This window comes from Lolium rigidum, chromosome 1, assembly GCF_022539505.1.
Source record: "Lolium rigidum isolate FL_2022 chromosome 1, APGP_CSIRO_Lrig_0.1, whole genome shotgun sequence".
Taxonomy (NCBI): domain Eukaryota; kingdom Viridiplantae; phylum Streptophyta; class Magnoliopsida; order Poales; family Poaceae; genus Lolium; species Lolium rigidum.
In genome coordinates, this window is record NC_061508.1 from 288363468 (window position 1) to 288382473 (window position 19006).

The following is a 19006-nucleotide window of genomic DNA, read 5'->3' on the forward strand; positions in this document are numbered from 1 at the left end:
GCCCTGGCATGTCACTGGACGCCACAGAGCGCTGCCTCGCCTGGACGCTCTCGTCCTTCTCTCCCTCTCCCACTTGGCACACATGATCACCGCTACTCCAGCTACCTCCTAGACACCCTCCCTAGCTCGCGCACGCTCTCTCACCGTCGCCATGATCAACGTACTGCCGCGCCGGTACTGCACGGACACCATCGCCGCCAGCTCACCACAGACCATCATTGGACGCGCCATAAAGCACGCTAGCACCGCCTAGATGTCGCCTACAAGATGCGCCTCCTAGCTTGCCCCTTGGAGCACCGGAGACGCCACGCCGTCGACGACCTCCCACGGGCACCCACAGCACTCACGCGCCACTATAAATAGAGGCACCCCCTTGGTGCATTCTTCACCCCAGTCGCCTCCCCTCCTTCCTCTGGTTCTCCTCGACCACCTCCCCTCCTCAATTAGTCGCTAGTTCACCGGAATTTGGTCGGAGTCCGCCGCCACAGTAGCTCCACGACGCCATTGATCTCCTCCACCCCAAGCCCTGCTGCGACCACCCTCCGCCTCGCCATCGTCTCCTCGATCAATCGCCCGCCTCGCCGAGTCCTGCCAGCGCCCAGGTACGCCGCCGACGACCCCCGCTGCCGCCGGTAGGGTTTCGTCCCCGACGAGCCGTGTCGAGGAAGGTGGCGACCCGCAGCCGTCCGATCGTCTTTAAATCCAACGCACCGCATCATCCCATACCGTTTCGGTATTTTAAACACACTGACATGTAGGCCCCACCCCTGACAGCCCACTAAACACCGAACCGTTACTGGGCCTGTTTCCCCCATTCAAACCATTTCGGCCCATCTGTTTCCCGCGCAGCCCAACCATTTAAACTGAGCAATAATCCATTTCAACATTTATTTCAATTCGGTCAGTGCTATAATTTGAATATTTCAAATTCTACAAATCCAATTGGAGTAATTCAAAATTTCCCAGAAAGCTTATGAATATATCTAGCCAACCCCACTGGATTCAACCTCATAGGTTATGTAGATTTTGAATAGCAAAAATAACAAAACAGAGACTTTTCAGTATTCAAATAAATCTTAAAAATCAACCAATTTGAATTTTGAAGTGAATCCAATTGCAATAATTCAATTTTCAAATACTCTAATTGATTATGTAAAAATAGGATATGGTTGCTGTTTATGATCATGGGCTAGAATCAAAATATTGGCTATGTAGTTAATACTAGCCCATTTAAACTATACCCAAATTTTCGGAATTTAAATCTATGAGGTGTAGCACCTCATTTAAATCATTTTCTCAAGTATTATGAAGTAATAAGATGACATGTACTGCATAGGTTCATACTTGCTCACTTATAGACTTTAAATCAAAATAGTATTTAAATTGCACTAGTTATTTAAATCACATAAGATGATGAATCTCATTTAAATCACTTTTCATAAATACTAAGTGAGAAGTGTTGACCTTGGTCAACATGGGATCATCCCTGGTTATTTGAGAATATGGCATCACCTCAATAATAGTTTTTACTAAATTAAGTTACCACTATGTGTTAAATCATATGAGAGGTATTCCTCTCATTTAAATCTTGTTCTCAAGTAATTCAACATGAGGTAGTGATCATGGTCTATGTACCCTCATACTGAATTATTTGGTAGCATTAAATCACTACCATACTAGTATTAAATTACATGAAGTATGGAACCTCATTTAAATCATTTTCCCAAATGATAAGTATGAAGAGGTTGACTTTAGTCAACCTAGGTCATATATTATTCATAAGAGAAATTAAATATTAAGAAGATTCAATGAGAGGAAATTATTTTCTCACAAACTAAAGAGAAACCCTAACTCCATTTTCAATGAGAGGAAATTATTTTCCTATTACTAAATAAGGAAACCCTAGCATAATCTTGTGATAAATGTTAAGTAGTGATGCTAGATCATTGTGTGGGCCATTAAGGCTAATTAAGTTTACTTAAGTGTTGTTTGGTGATTGTATCCTCGTATTCGTTTATAGACGCTAGTACCGGAGACTATCAGGAGGAGGAGGTATTCTACCAAGAGGAAGAAGAAGAAAACTTTGATCACATCACCACTCAAGGCAAGCTAATGAACTTGCTAACCATCAGGGTGCAAAGCTCTACCAGAGCAAGGCATCATTACATTTTACTTTATGAACCTATCCCAAAGTTTTTACTTTACAAGCTTTACTTGATTTTATTTATCAAAGTTACTTTTTGATTTATGATTCACTTGGTTTAGATATAGAGTAGAACAAGAGCATCAAAGTTAGCCTAGAGCAAGACAAGCTAGTTAGCACCTCTCATGACTAGTTGCTAGTGCTAAACAAATAATATGGACTACTCTAGATGGGATCATGTGAAATGAAATGACTTTGAAAAACCTTGGAATGATGAGTCATTCTATTGAAAGATTTTGAAGGTGAATATGACTGGTGAATGACTTGGTGAATTTTACAAAAAAACTGATGGTTGGGTTCGGATGCGATACCATTCCAATTTGAAAGTACCCCCACAATACCCAATATGGGTAAGGGCTTAACTAGAAATTTATGTGCTTTAGTATGGGTTCCCTCTAAACAAGCGTCATCGGGGTTAGGCCAAAACGCTGCCTCCACAACAAACAAAACGATACGATATGACGTGGAATGAGGTGAATGTCCGGCCCAAGCCCTGTGCAGTTCCCGGGTTGACTGCGGTTTTCACCGGGAGGCCAAGCTCATGGGGAGAGGTGCCTATACTAGAGTATGTAAGTGAAAGGTTATGGTTGGTAGTCCGCATACGGAGTATGATAAATCAGGGCCGATTAACCCTGACGGATTATTGCAAATATTGTGGCACAAGTGTACGACCTCTGCAGAGTGTAGAACTATTCGAATAGCCGTGTCCACGGTTATGGACGGTTGGAAAGGCCATATTGTTCCGTCATCAGACCATTTTCAAAAATGTGACATATAACTTGGGACTGGATTTTGAAAGGTGAATGGTGATTTTGAATTGAATCACAACAGAGTTGTGGGAATGACACTAATGTTCCCACTTGAGTTAGTATAGCAAATGAAGAGTCTTTTCTAAATGTTTATGAAATAAACTTGGCTTTATGCAAATAAACCTAGAGCTTAGTCTCCCCTTACTAGAATTAATAGTGCTTACACTAGTATTAGTTTGCGAGTACTTTAAAAGTACTCATGGCTTTGTCCCTGGCTATTCAAATGGCCAGACTATGAAGGTGAACAGCAGTACGAGGAAGATGGACAGCGGGACGTCTACGACAACTAGGACCGCTCCGACGTCAAGCGTTGGCCTGTGGATTAGATAGCCACTACTACTTCGCTTCCGCTATTTGTGATGTTCGTTGATCGATAGATCAACTATTATTGTAATATTGGATCATGTGATCTACCTTTGTAAGACGATTATGTGTTGTAATAAATGATGACTCTATGATATTCAACTATTATGTCTCGCAACAACAATATTCCTGGGATTGCGATGTACGGCATAATAGGCATCTGGACTTAAAAATCCGGGTGTTGACAGTCCGCCCCCATTCATCCTTTCCTCCGTGGATTACTGTTTGTCTACGGTCTTCAACTTCACCACCTCACGCCAAACTCAATCCTCCACATTTCCATTTTCATTACTCTTTGTGAAGCCTTCCTTGGCGTCTCGCCCAATTGGGCGCTATGGAAGCGCATTTTCTTCTGTCGCCGCAATGGTTCTCCCAATGTCGCCTATAATATAGGCGGCGTTGTTATCTTTGTTTGCTCCACCGTCGACTACTTCGATGTGAAACTCCCTGACTCCGTTCAAGGGTGGCGCAAGAAGTGGTTGTACATTCAAGAAGAAAACCACGGGTGCGCAGAGGACAACATTCCTCCGTTCGATGGTGCCGAGAAGATTCTCCGTCGCCGTTCTCGGGATGCGGAGGCTACCGAAGAAGAAAGATCTTCGACCGAGGCCCCGATGACTCGCATCCGTGAATTACGTAACACTCGCGGCAAAGAATTGTCGGTACCCGGATTATCGTGTATTTCCTTAAGAGTAGAGTGCAACCTCTTCAAGCTCGCAAATTTCCTCTCTGGAAATATACTGGCGACGAAGACGTAGATCGACTGTCAGCGGATTTGGAGGTTAAGGACTTGGAAAAGCTCGTCCGAAAAATCTATTCTCTTAGCAAAAAAGATCCTATCCCTTCTTCTTGTCGCGTAAAACCTTACAGTGCCGACAATGCGCTTCCCAAGGTAGACTTTGTCTAGTTGTTTTATTGCTATCTTACTATCTTTTTTGTAACTCCTTTGCTGACATGCCTTCCCCTGTTTTTATATAGAATCATCCGAATCTTGTTTCTCTTCCTCCCCTTCCCGAAGGTGGAGATGTCGAAGAAAGGGCTGTTGTCACTGATGATAACCAAGAGGCCCCCTCTTTTGTGAATGAACCCGCAGATTCTCGAAAATCTGCGGGATCTGTTGAAAAGGATGCTGCTTCTGAAGGTACCACCTCTGCACAATCTCCTCCTCCCGCTCGTTTCTCCAAAGAACAAAAGGAAGAGGGATGATGTCGAAAATTCCGGGACTTCTAAACCCGAAGAAACTGTTCCTTCACCGCAAAAGGCAGCTTACGATCCATATCTCGCGAGTCTCATCAGTTCGTAAGTTCCCTGTCTTTTTTTTTGTTTTTCTCTTCAAGAATTTTTGCTTGCCTTGCTTTTTATGCTGTCACCCTTTTTCGATAGTGATGATGACGAAGAAACACCAACTTTGGATGTGGCTGCTCGAACGAGTACGTCACGTACCCTAGTTATTTCAGAGCCGCGAGTTGAAGGGGAGGAATCCTCGCCTCCTCAACAAAACGTCGGCGTGTCTACTCCTCCTTCGAGCCCCCGAGCCCCTTCACCAAAAAGGGCAAGGGCGGAGATCAACCCGGAGCCTACTCTCCAGTCGAGTAGCTCCTCTAACCCTCTTTTGGAGGATGTAAGTTTTTCACTTTCTTGTCATTGTCTATGTTTTCTTTGCTTATTTCGATGTACCATCGTATGTTTCTCATACCACAATTTTCTCCTTTCCTTTGTTTAACAGACCTATGATCAAGGATCTTCTTCGCATCGGTGCCCAATTTGTTGGGTACCGTGAATATGCTAATAAAACTGAAGGTAATGTTTTGCTTTTTGCCTCTACCTTTTTGCTCCTTTGCTCGTCGAAATTCTTAACTATATTTATCTTCTTTGCCGTGAAAAACCGGCGGAAGCCAATGAGCGTGCCAACACACTTGCTCAACAATTGGAGCATAGTAAAGAGGCTCTCAAAAAGGCTGAATTGGACGCTATTGAAGCTAGAGCAGAGGCCGACAAGGCCAAGGCTGACGCCGCTCGGTGTCGAAGATCTTAAAAAGAAACTTCACACTCGCCGAAACTTCACTAAGCGATCACATAGCTGCCCAATCTGCCCGCGAGGAGGCGCTTCTTAAGCGTATAAGGACGCAAAGTCGCCGCTTCGTTAGTAAGTATCTCGTACCACTTCGTATCTTTTGTATTTTCTTCTCTCGCACTCGTTTGTTGCTCAATAAGTTTCTTTCTTGACAGTGAGAACAGCTCAAGAGTTTGAACTTGAAGATCCCGCCAATGATCCTCTACTTGACGCCTTTTCATTCCTCGAGTTTCATGGATCAGAGGCACGCGAAGGCATTGATCAGGCTAAAGCAGGGCTGTCGCGGCTCTTTCCTTATTTCTTCCCAAAGAAAGAGGAACCCGCAACTTTCCTTAATCTCGCCAAGTGCTTCAATCCCTCTGAAGATCTTGGGCTGAGAGTGCGTCATGAGAATATGAAGGTTGCCGTGGAAAATACTGTTGCCTTGGTTGCTGATAGCCAGCAAACTATCGACTGGGCGAAAGTTGGAGATACTGAACAGATAGAACAGTCGAGGTGGAAATCTTTGATGAAGGCAGCTAAACCCAACACGAAGAAAATCCTGGCTTATCTCGGCATCCAGCCGTCCGCAACTCCTAGCTCATCAAAGCCGGAGGTCTAGTTGAATGCCTCTTTGCTTTTTCTTTTTAGCGTACCTCTTTCTTTTGGCTTTGTCGCCGTAGTGTTTTTGGCGATAACTCGCTTCGATAGGTCTCTAGAAGGTCCTTCTTTTGTAATAGACATGTATATATTTTGGAGATGAATGGAAATCTATCTTTGCTCGATTGATTGATGTCGAAATATTTCTTTTTTCCAGTTAATTTTTGACAATTATACATCAGCTCCTGGTCCCTCCAATATTTCGACTTCTTCTCACTTAAGGAGAACTCGCTGACGCTTCACTCGTCAAAGATTCCTTACCGCAAGAATTGGATGAACTTCGGCACCAACTTCGATACGTGAAGAAGCAATCACTTGTAATGATGGAAAAGTGTCGTAAGTCATCCGAAGCCGAAGAAATTGCGCTACGAGCAAGCTCGCGAGGCCGTAGCAGCTAGGGAAATTGCTGCATCCGAAGCGGAAAAGGCGACTACCCGAGAAAATTTCATGCTCGAGTTAATGAATGAGGCCAGTGCGAATATGTCGGGTATGTCCATTTCGTCTTCAATATCTTCCGTCTTCATGCTACGTCTTCTTAAAGTTTGCCGCTCTTTTGTTTTAATAGGTCCCTTTACTGATGCTGTTGCCGAAGAAGAGAGGGTAAATACTAGGACAAACCTCCTTGTTAACCTTTCTCTTGATCATGGTTCTCCGTTCGGGCTACCCCGGAAAGGACCCGCCAAATTGTCGATTTCAAGATCGCGCCTCCCAAACTCGCGACTTCCTTGACTTCTGTACCAAGACCTTGTCTATGGTTTATAATTCCATGTTTCCTCGAAACGCTCAACCAAAGACTCTTCTCGAGCTAATGGAAAAGTTTAAGGATGCCCACAAGATCCATGACTTTGTCAAAGCTCAACTGGTAGCCGGCGCCGATTTGCTCTCATCATGCTTCGGATCTGCCATTCAAAACTTGATCTGACTCAGGTTGTTGCGAAAGTCCATGAGAAGGTGCGGCGCCGAAGAGTTGGTGTCGACCGTATTAACACGAAGGTTTCACCCATAGCTGAGGAAATGATTGAAGACCTTCTTCGTATGGATGCCGACTTTTTTGCAGATGGACATTATGCTGATTTTCTTGGTGCCGCTCCCGAAGAAGACAGGATTACCCTTGACAATATATTGAACCATGACTAACTTTTTCCTTTGGTAACTAATTCTTCCTTATAAGTCGTGATTGTGATTATATTGTAAAGTGAATATCACATTTCTATATTTGTCTAGCCCTCAAGTATTTTCGGTGACTATTTGCTGTATTTATATAGTGCGAGGTTTATAAACCAAGGCAATAATATGTAATCTTTGGCAAGTATCAGCCCCGAGCTTCTTTATTTAGCACTATTTTGTATTTTTATTGACTCACGAGGTATTTGAGTACCAAGGCGAGACTTTACTCTAGGCGAGTCTTCGAGTATCTTTGATGTCGAAGTTCTATATTTATTTTGCGAGGTTTTTAGACCAAGGCACTTACGATTTTTGATGTGTTGCTGGCTTCTGATTTTGTTATATTTGGCGAGGTATTAATGTACCAAGGCGAAATATTTCAGTGCATCTATGTTGTATATATTTTGAGACTTGGGCGTTGAGCCTCCGAGCATGTCGAAAAATAAGAAGTATATCTCCACTGTCTTTATTATATTGCAGCACCACGAGCCCGCCTCATTAAAAACCTTTCCCGGCCCCACTCGGTGCCCCGAAAAAGGAAAAGAGTGCGTCTGAAAACTCGTGGGCGTTTCAGTACATTTGAAGTTTTACAAGGACTATGTTTTAGCACTTAGGCGTAGAACCGCCTAAGTTGCGCCACGTTCCAGGGGTTTGACTCCTCCACCCCTGTCTTCTTGTCCTTTATTCTGTATGCTCCTCCTCCGATCACTTCCGTGATAATGTAAGGGCCAAGCCATGGTGACTCGAGTTTTTCATGACTTTTTTGCGTGAGCCGAAGAACTAGGTCGCCCACCTGAAAAGATCTTGGCCGCAAACGTCGACTGTGATAATTTTTCAAGTCCTGTTGATATTTGGTGACCCTTGATAATACTTCGTCTCGAGCTTCGTCGAGTGAATCTACATCGTCTTCCAATGCTGTTTTTGACGCTTCTTCATCATATGCTGTGACTCTAGGGGAGTCGTGCTCTATTTCTATTGGAAGTATCGCTTCCGCACCATGGACTAGAAAAACGGGGTTTCTTGTGTCGCCGTATTTGGTGTTGTTCGGATGCTCCACAGCACACTTGGTAGTTCTTCAGGCCAGGTATGTCGAGCTTTTTCTAAAGGTCCCAACAGATGATTCTTGATGCCGTTGCAGATGATGCCATTGGCTTTCTCGACTTGCCCATTGGTTTGAGGATGTGCAACTGACGCGAAGTTCAGCTTGATACCCACCTCTTTGCAATAGTCTTTGAATTCATTGGATGTGAAATTGCTGCCGTTGTCTGTGACGATGCTGTGGGGCACTCCAAATCTGAAGACGAGGCCTTTTATGAATTTTACTACAGATGCTCCGTCTGGTGAATTTATCGGCTTCGCTTCTATCCACTTTGTAAATTTGTCGACAGCTACTAGCATGTATTCCTTTCCTCCTGGCCATGATTTATGTAACTTGCCCACCATATCGAGTCCCCATTGTGCGAAGGGCCACGACAAAGGTATTGGTGCTAGCTCTGCTGCTGGAGAGTGAGGTTTTGCGGCAAACCTTTGACACGCGTCACAAGTTCGTACTATGTCCTTAGCGTCCTCAATTGCTGTTATCCAGTAAAATCCTGCCCGAAAAACCTTGGCTGCGATAGCTCGACTACTTGCGTGGTGGCCACATGTCCCTTCGTGTACATCCTTCAGAATTATTCTTCCTTCTTCAGGTGTGACGCACCTTTGCAAGACGCCTGAAATACTTCTCTTATATAATTCTCCCTTAACCACTGTGAAAGCTTTGGAGCGTCGAATTACTCGCCTTGCCTCAACTGGATCGTCGGGTATTTCTTTCCTGAGTATATATGATATGTATGGCTGCATCCACGGTATCTGTATTACCATGACCAGGTCTTGCTCTTCTTCTTCTTCCTCTTGCTTCTCCTTGGTATCCCCCGAGGGTTTCTTCTCCTTCTTTTTTGATTTTGTCGACTCAGTGGATCTCTATGTTATCTCTTCCCAGAATACACCTGGTGGGACTACAAGGCACTGCGACCCGATGTTTGCAAGAACGTCGGCTTCGTCGTTGCTCAATCTACTAATATGATTTACTTCGCATCCATCGAATAACTTCTCGAGCTCATTGTACACCTCCTTGTATGCCATCATGCTATCATTGGTTGCGTCACATTGGTTCATAACTTGCTGAGCTACCAACTGTGAATCGCCAAAGATTTTTAATCGAGTTGCTCCGCAGGCTTTCGCCATCTTCATCCCGTGTATGAGGGCCTCATATTCTGCTTCGTTGTTAGATGCATTAGGGAACGTCATCCGAAGGATGTACTTCAACTTGTCGCCTTCAGGTGATATGAGTACTACTCCTGCACCAGCCCCTTCTAGTCTCTTGGACCCATCAAAGTTCATAGTCCAGGTTCTCGACAAATCTGGAGGTCCTGTATTTTGCAACTCCATCCACTCTGCGATGAAGTCCGGCAGTATTTGCGACTTTATTGCTTTTCTTTTTCGTACGTGATGTCCCGAGGGGAAAGTTCTATTCCCCAAAGGGAGACACGACCCGTAGCTTCTGGATTGTTCAGTATATTTGACAGGGGAGCTTCGTTGACCACTATGATCGGGTGTGCCGAAAAATAGTGGCGCAATTTCCGTGCTGTCGTGAATACTCCATATGCTAGTTTTTGGTACTGAGGGTACCTTTGTTTTGAGGGCGACAAGACTTCGCTTACGAAGTATACTGGCCGCTGCACTCCATGGATTTTCCCTTCTTCTTCTCTTTCGACAACTAAAACCGTGCTAACCACTTGAGGTGTGGCCGCAATATACAACAAGAGAGGTTCCTTTTCCTTTGGAGCCACCAGGACTGGTGGTGTCGAGATTTTTCGCTTCAGATCTTCGAAAGCTCTATCGGCCTCTTCGTTCCACTGGAATTTATCTCCTTGTTTTATCAGCGCATAAAATGGTAACGCTTTTTCTCCTAACCTGGCGACGAATCTGCTCAAAGCTGCGACTAGCCCAGTTAGCTGCTGTATTTCTTTCAACTTTGTTGGCTTTCTCATTGTTACTATGGCTTGTATTTTGTCTGGATTTGCTTCAATCCCTCTTGCTGAAACTAGAAACCCCAGAAGTTCTCCTGCTGGAACGCCAAAAGAACACTTTGTCGGGTTCAGCTTGAGGCAGAATTTGTCGAGGTTGTCAAAAGTTTCTTTGAGATCCTCGATCAGCGTTGCCCCCTTCTTTGACGTTATGACGACATCATCAATGTATACTTGCACGTTTTTCCCGATCCGTGTTGCTAAACACTTCTGCATCATCCTCTGATATGTTGCTCCCGCATTTTTTAGACCAAAAGGCATTGTCTTGTAGCAAAACACGCCGTAAGGTGTAATAAACGCTGTTTTGGCTTCATCATCTTCTTTTAATCTGATCTGGTTATAACCAGAGTATGCATCCAAAAAGGAAAGACGTTCACAACCTGCCGTGGAGTCGATGATTTGATCGATCCTTGGGAGGGGAAAGTGATCCTTAGGGCAATGTTTGTTGAGACACGTGAAGTCGACGCACATGCGAAGGACTGTCGTGTTTTTCTTCGGCACCATCACCGGGTTAGCTACCCATGTGGCTTCTGTAGATATCTCTCCGATAAAACCAGCTTCCTCTAGTCGATTTATTTCGATGAAGCATGGCTCTGCGGTTTGGTTCCGAAAAACGCCGCAAAGGTTGTCTCGATTGGTTTCGCCGTTGGATCCAAATTTAGGTGGTGCTCGGCAAGTTCCCTGGGTACTCCTGGCATGTCAGCTGGACACCATGCGAAGATTTTCCAGTTCTCACGGAGGAACTCGACGAGCGCGCTTTCCTATGCGATATCCATGTTGTTTGCAATGGATGTCGTCTTTTTTGGATCTGTCGGGTGAATCTGCACCTCCTTAGAATTTTTCTCTGTGTTGAAAGTTGATTCTTTGTTTGGCCTTCCAACGTCTGGCAGTACGTCGTAATCAGTCATGCTTTTCGATGCCAAGTACTCAGCTTGCATCCCGAAGGTTTCTGATAACCGATGGAAATCCTTGTCGCACTTATCAGCTAAGGCAAAACTCCCTTTGACCGTGATTGGTCCCTTGGGTCCAGGCAATCTCCATAATAGGTATGTATAGTGTGGTACTGCCATAAATCGAGCGTATGCTGGTCGTCCCAACAAAGCGTGGTACTTGCGATGGGAAATCCACGACTTCAAACTCCAGTTTCTCGATTCTATAATTTTCTCGGGTTCCAAACTGAACGTCAAGGTTGATCTTTCCCAATGGGTAACTTGGTTTCTCTGGTGTGATGCCGTGGAACCTTGTGTCCGTTGGCTTCAGGTTTGCTAAGGATATGTTCATCTTCCTCAATGTATCTGCATACATAAGGTTTAAGCTGCTGCCGCCATCTATGAATACTCGAGAAACGTCAAATCCTGCGATAACTGCCGGCAGAATAAGTGCTGACTGCCCCGGTCGAGGAACTTGCTGCGGGTGGTCCGCTATGGTGAAGCCGATGTCTTGCCCTGACCAATTGAGGTACTCCACTGTTGGTGGAGGCATTTTTTCTGCCATGAACACCTGTCGTGAGATTACTTTTTGAGCTCTATTGGACGGCCTTCCCTTCTGAATCATCGACACTGCTCCGTTGGAATTAGGATCAACATAGGGTGGTGGTGCAGGTGCTGCCGCTATTCTAAGCTGGTGTTGATTGTTCTCTGTAATCGCGGGAGGTGGCGGTAGGTGAACTTCGCTCCTGGGCTCCCGAGGATTTCTCTGTGCTGCTCGAGCGTGAGCATTTTCTGCGTATCTGAACATTGCCTGAAAATTTCGACAGTCTTTCTGCAGGTGCCCTGACTGTCTTTTCCCGTTGCTGTCGAGGAAGAAGTGCATCTGGCACGGTCCGTTCAGCATTTCTTCGGGGGACACGAAAGGTCTTGGAAACCTTGGTCCGCTATTTTGTCTATTGCGGGAGTCGTCTCTGTTGTCGCTTCTCTGCTCATTACTTCTCTGATAATCATCTCTATTGTTTCCTCCTGCGCTGGCTCGGAATCCAGCCGAAATTTGCCCTGGAGCATCGTAGTTCTGGTACTGTCGAGGAAATCGTCGCCTCGATTGATAATTTCGACCACGGTCCTCCTCTGGCGACCCGTGTCGTTTATTGTGGACAGCGTCTTCTCCGTCTGCCCATCTATTTGCTATCTCCATCAACGCGGATACTGTTTTTGGATTGGTCCTTCCCAAGTCCTCGACGAAATCTCCACGCCTAATTCCTGCGACAAACGCATCTATTGCTCTCTCGTCAGATATATTTTCTGCCGAGTTTTTTATGATGTTCCACCTTTGGATATATTTTCTCATTGACTCGTCTGGCTTTTGTCGACACGCTCTCAGTTCTTCTAACGACGCAGGTTTTTTGCATGTGGACCTGAAATTCTTGACGAATACGTCCTCGAAACTTTCCCAGATTGTCGATGGATCCTGGCGGAAGTTTTTTGATCCAAGATCGTGCGGCTCCACTTAAGTGCACCTGAATACTTTGCATGGCTGTTGCCCTAGTTCCTCCGAGTTAGCTTTACCGTCTCGAGGTAATCAATTAGCCAATCTTCTGGATCTTGCAAACCGTCGAATTTTTTGAAGTGATCGGGTAACTTGAATCCTGAGGGGACTCGAGTTTTTCGGACTCTTCTCGTGAAGCATGGTAGACCGCACATATCCTCGTCATTGAGTTCTGGGGACTGCCGATGATCCCTTCTGCTTTGCCTCGCTCTATCAACCCTTGCTTGTGCTCCTGTATCTCTTGCTCCACTTGGTCCTTCAGGAGCTGCCGCTGTTGCTGCCGCAGGTCGTGGACTATTTTGCCTTGCCGCTCTTTCGGGAGGTGTTGCTACGAACGCTGTCCCCATAGCTCCAACCCCTGCTAACGCCATGTTGTATAATGTTTCCCTTGGATCTCCTGGGGGTGGCCTCGGATGCAAGGATGTAAGCTTGTGTCGCCATATACCCAGCTTCTGGTGTCTTAGGGATAATATTTCCTCTTGTATCTATCGACATAAAGGACATGTCGAGGTTTTGAATCAAGTGCTCTCTTTCTGCTTCGGGTATGTGTTGTAACCTTGATCTTCCTCTGTTCCGAGCCTCCCTGTGGCTATCACCCGAAACTCTAGATTGTCCACTTAGATCTGCCCTTCTCCTGCTCGATGCAGAAGCTGCCTCCTTTCTCCTGTTCAACTCAGCTGTCTGTTTTTCTATTTCTCGGGCAGTTCGGGCGAGCCTATATTGATAAGCTTGCAGTTCTTGAGCTGTGGCTGTCGTCGTCATTGGTTCCGAACCATCTAGAGCTTTTGCTGCTCTATCCCAAGCTGCTTGTGGAAGTTGAACGCTGACACGTGGCGTGGGCCCGACATACTTAGTGCCCATACCTCTCCTTAGATCTGAGGGATCGACGAAAGGATTGCCCAAATCGTCGAAAGCCTCCGATGTTTCCTCTTGATTGTCGATAGCATAAATCTGATGATATTTTGTACTCTGATCTATATTGGGTTTGGTGACATCATTGTTGAGATTGATGAAGACCTTGCCCACTGTGATAGATTTGTCGATGAAGTCGTAACTGTCGACATCGCTTGAGCCATCGCTTATATATGAGTCCGCGAGATGACTCAAACGATGTGTCGCTGAAGATCTTGGCGAGTTTCTCTCTTGCTCTGATGCTGACGTAACGTGTTGACGAAGTTTCTTCTTCTGACTCGGTTGACGATGCATAGCTTGAAAAATCAGAATCGACCGCCGACGATCCCGACGAAATCGGAATTTCGACACGATATGTTCCTTCTTTCTCGACGCGAAAGTGAAACCTTCCGAACGTCATCTCCAAGGGCTCCGCCAGATACGCATATGCATCCAAACGGGAGGGTGGGTGAGGAACAAAATCAACAAGACCAGCAGCGATCTGTTTACCTCGATCCATAGTGTTGCTTCCGGTTGACGATGTCGAAGATTTTGAACGTGCCATCGAGATCAGATCCTTACGCCTCTAATTCCCACAGACGGCGCCAATTGACAAGGGATTAACTTGTCAATGCCTACGGGTTATAGGCTAGGGTTTAGTTAGAAGTAGAGGGCAAGTAGATCTCGAAGGTTTCAGCCGAAAAGTACTCGACGATTATGAAAACTAGGGTTTGTGAACAATGATTCGATGATCTCTTCGTCCCTCGACTCCCCCTTTATACAAGAGGTGGAGCCGAGGGTTTCACTTCGTACAAGTTACAGAGTTCGGGACGGTTTCTAACTCATCCCGCCAAATTACAAATAACACTTCCTATTACAACTCTATCTTTTCCTTAAATATATCTTGGGCTTCCGAATCTTCTTATTCTTCGAGTAGTGGGCCTTCAATAAACCCCGGGTACTATATCCGGCAGGCCCATTTGGGATGCCTATGTCACAAGGCACCATGATTCTTACCTTTCTGTATACAAGCCTATCTTATGTGTACACCATACAAGTCATACTTGTTGTGTTTTACAAGGATGAACTAAAATGGGTTTAGAGAACCAGATTACTAGAGGAATAAAGATAGCAAAGCAAAGTAGCACCCCTCATGATTAGTGCTAGTGCTAAGATACTAAAACTTGACTACTCTAGATGGGAACATGTGAATTGTTGAATTTGAAACCTTGGAATGATGAAACATTCCATTGAAGAATTTGAAGTTGATTGTGAACAAGAGAAGATGGTGATTTTTGATAAAAACCTGATATTGGTTTGAATGCGATACCTTTCCAATTCTTGAGTACCCCCACAATACCTGATTATGGGTAGGGCTTAACTGGAAGTTTATAGATTTTAGTATGAGTTCCCTCTAAACACACATCATAGGGGTTATGCTTGAGGCTGCCTCCGTTGTTGAGAAAGGGTGTGAAGTGAGGTGAAATTGTACGGCCAAGCCCGGTGCAGTTCCCAGGTTAACAGTTGGTTTTCACTGGGAGGCCAAGCTCATGGGGAGAGGTGCTCATACTAGGATGTGTAAGTGAAAGGTTATGGTTGATGATCCGCGTACTTGTGTTACGGTGACTCGGAGTTATTCCGACGGATGAAATCAAATGTTGTGGCACAAGTGTGCAACCTCTGCAGAGTGTAAATCTATTCGAATAGCCGTGTCCACGGTTACGGACGGTTGGAAGGGCCATACAGTTTCCGGTGTTAGATTTTCTTTGAAAGCTTGAATATGTGAATGGTGACTTGGTGACTTGTTGGGAATTGAACCAATGATGTGGGAATGACACTAATGTTCCCACTTAAGTTAGCTAGTACATGATCTCAACTTGTGAACTAAAATCTGGCTTATGCAAGTTAGTCTAGTGCTTAGTACCCTTATTTAGCATTTTACAATAGTATTAGTTTGCAAGTACTTGAAGTACTTACGGCTTTGTCCCTGGCTATTCAAATGGCCAGAGTACGAGGAGGAACAGAACTACCACGAGGATGACCAGCAGGACGCCTACGACAACTAGGGGTTTCTGACGTCAAATGTTGGCCTGTGGACTAGAGAGTCCCGTTACTATTACGCTTCCGCTATGTATGAACTTATGTATGTTGTTGATTGAGAGATCAACTATTTGTGTAATATGAATCATGTGATTCAAGATTGTAAGACATTATGGCTTGTAATAAATAATGACTGTGATATTCAACTATTATGCCTCGCAACAACATTATCCTGGGATTGCGATGAATGACATAATAGGCATCTGGACTTAAAAATCCGGGTGTTGACAAGTTGGTATCAGAGCCTTTATTTGACCTTAGAAAACCTTAGTTAGAATGGGCGTTCATAAAAACCTAACTTTGAAATCAACAGGAAAAGAATACTTATGAAAAACTTATTCATATTCTTGTCTTGGAGGCTGTTTCAAAATTTGATAAATCATGCTCTCTTTTATGTCTACTTAAAATTTTGTCACACTTGTTCAAAATTTCTAACTTACTCTCCCCAATTCACTTTCAGATGGAGCCCAACGCACCCGTCAACACCAAGTTTTACCAACTTGGTAACGGAGGCAGCTTGATTTTCGAGCACGATCTCACTGCGGTCTCGAACTTTCTGGGGCGCCTCCAGCCCGAGTTCCATGGGATCCAGATGGATGATCAGCCTGGCGGAGAGCTGCAGTGGATCATTACTGCGGATCTGAGGGGGAACATGGAGTCTCCTACCACGGAGAGGATCCTGTTCTCTTTCCGTGAGAGCAACTGGCTCGATGGACTTGCTCGAGGCCTGCAGGAGGCACTGGCACGCCTCTGCGGACAGAACGCGGTGCGCCTGCTTGCGTCCCGTTTCGCTCATCTGGTGAAGCGTGATGCCGCGGGAGTACCCATGGCTCTGCAGTCGCACCCGGAGCTGCGACACCACGCCGAGCACCTAGACTTTATGCTGTATCATACACAGCAGGATCTGGACAACGCTCGGGCGTACGCGAACCAGACGCACATCGCCCTGGCCACCCATGGCGATGCTATCAAGATGCTGTCCAGGGACCGCAACAAGCTTCGCCTGAGGTGTGCGAAGAAGGATGCCACCATCACACGCCTTCGCGCTCAGATAGCGTCACTTGAGGCCACGGTGAAGGCTCAGGAGGAGCAGATCCAGGAGATGGAGGAAGACGAAGCCGGTATCGATATTCGGGGAGGAGGAGCCTTCCTGAGTGACGATGACGACTTCGAGGAGGACGAGTTCACTGAGGAGGAGGACTACGCTTTTCTGGAGCCGGGACCTGATGACGTCGTTCCTATCGACGTTGAGGACGAGGGTAGCTGCACTTGAGTACTGATGTAGGCATGAGTTGTATCCCGACCGTTGTATCGTAGTATGTGAAATGGTTCTTAAAACCATTGGAGTGTTGAACTACTAGATTGTAATATGTGATGTGGTATGAATGAATGAATGTTTGTGTGTGTCATCCAAAGCATTCAAGTTTTTACAAGTTTTTGAACTTATTCAAAATGAACCATAGAATTTCCCTCTTATCTTATAATCTTATGTATATTCAGATGGCCCCTCCCAATCGCAACAACAACGATGCTATGATGCAACTGCTGCAAACCCTGCTGCGGACGAGGAGACTGAAAGAGCTGAACGTCAAGCCAACATCACCGCTCTGCAAAACCTCGCAAACCAAGGCCATGGAAACCATGATCACCCAGGATCCAAGCTCAAGAACTTTCAGAATACCAACCCTCCGGTGTTCAGCAAGACGGAGGAACCCCTCGATGCCGATGACTGGCTTCAAACCATGGAAAACAACTTGGAGGTAGCTGGAGTGGAAGCCAACGAGATGGTCCTGTTTGCAACCCATTACCTCGCTGGACCAGCCCGAGCCTGGTGGATTAGCACCCGTGCCATGAATGGAGGTCAGTTCATGACTTGGGCAGATTTCAAGCTCAAGTTCAGCAAGTACCATGTACCCCCGGGTCTTATCAAGAAGATGAGGGATGAGTTCCGTGAACTGAAGCAAGGTCGCATGACGGTGGTAGAATACCGTGACAGGTTCCTTACCCTGTCAAGGTACGCCCCCGATGAGACCGACACCACTGAAAAGAGGCAGGAGAGATTCCTGAACGGATTGCATGATGAGATGCAGACTGTTCTTGTCAACATACCCTTCGCCGATCTTGAAGCCCTTGTTGACTCCGCCATTCAGATGGAGGGCAAGCTGAACCAGGCCAACGAGAACCGCAAACGTCGCATGATGCACCAGAGTGGGCCTAGCAATGTCCCGAAGTATCGTCCCAGCTCAAGCGGAGGTTTCACTCCGAGAAACAACAACAAGCCCCCTATGCAAAACTCGCGCCCCGGTTATCAGAACCGGAGTGGAGGAAACCCCAGGCCAGGAGGCCACAACAACAACTACAACAACAACAACAACAACAACAACTTCAACCGCGCTCCGCCCAGAGCCCCCAACCTCAACAACAACAACACCAACACCGCTCCAAGGACTGGAAGCAACGCTATTCCTGTCGCAACCAAGGACAAGTCCACTATCACCTGCTATGAGTGCGGAGTGGTGGGGCACTACTCCAACGAGTGCCCCAAGAGACTCGCCAAGCTCGCCGGCAACACCGCTGCACCTGCTCAGCAGCAACGCCGCGTTTCCACCGGAAAGAAGTTCGCCCCCAACAACCCCAATAACCGCAACGGCCGTCTCTTCCACATGAACGCCGAAGAAGCTCGGGAAGCACCGGATGTCGTACTTGGGTATGTTTCCTGTCAACTCGGTACACTGCCGAGTGTTGTTTGATTCCGGAGCATCTCATTCTTTTGTCACCGAAGACTTTGCATCAACAAGTAAAATTCAACCTCTCGGTTTGAAACATGTCATGATAGTTCAAATCCACGGATCAACCACTAAAGCCGAGAAAATTTTGTAAAAATGTACCCATCAGAATACATGAAGTAGAGTTCTATGCCAACTCTGATAATTTTGGGAACCAAAGGTTTGGAAGTAGTGCTGGGAATGGATTGGATGGCAAAACATCATGGAATGATTGATCGTGCCAAGAAAGCCATCACCATGACCAGTAGCACCGGTATCATAGTAGAACATGTCTCCGAACTGCTACCCAGAAAATTTACCTGCAACCAGAGCATAGCCAAGCCAACTCTGGATCAAATCAGGGTCGTTTGTCGATATCCTGATGTGTTTCCGGATGGTTTACCCGGTATGCCCCCAGATCGGGATATCGAGTTTATCATCGAGTTAATCCC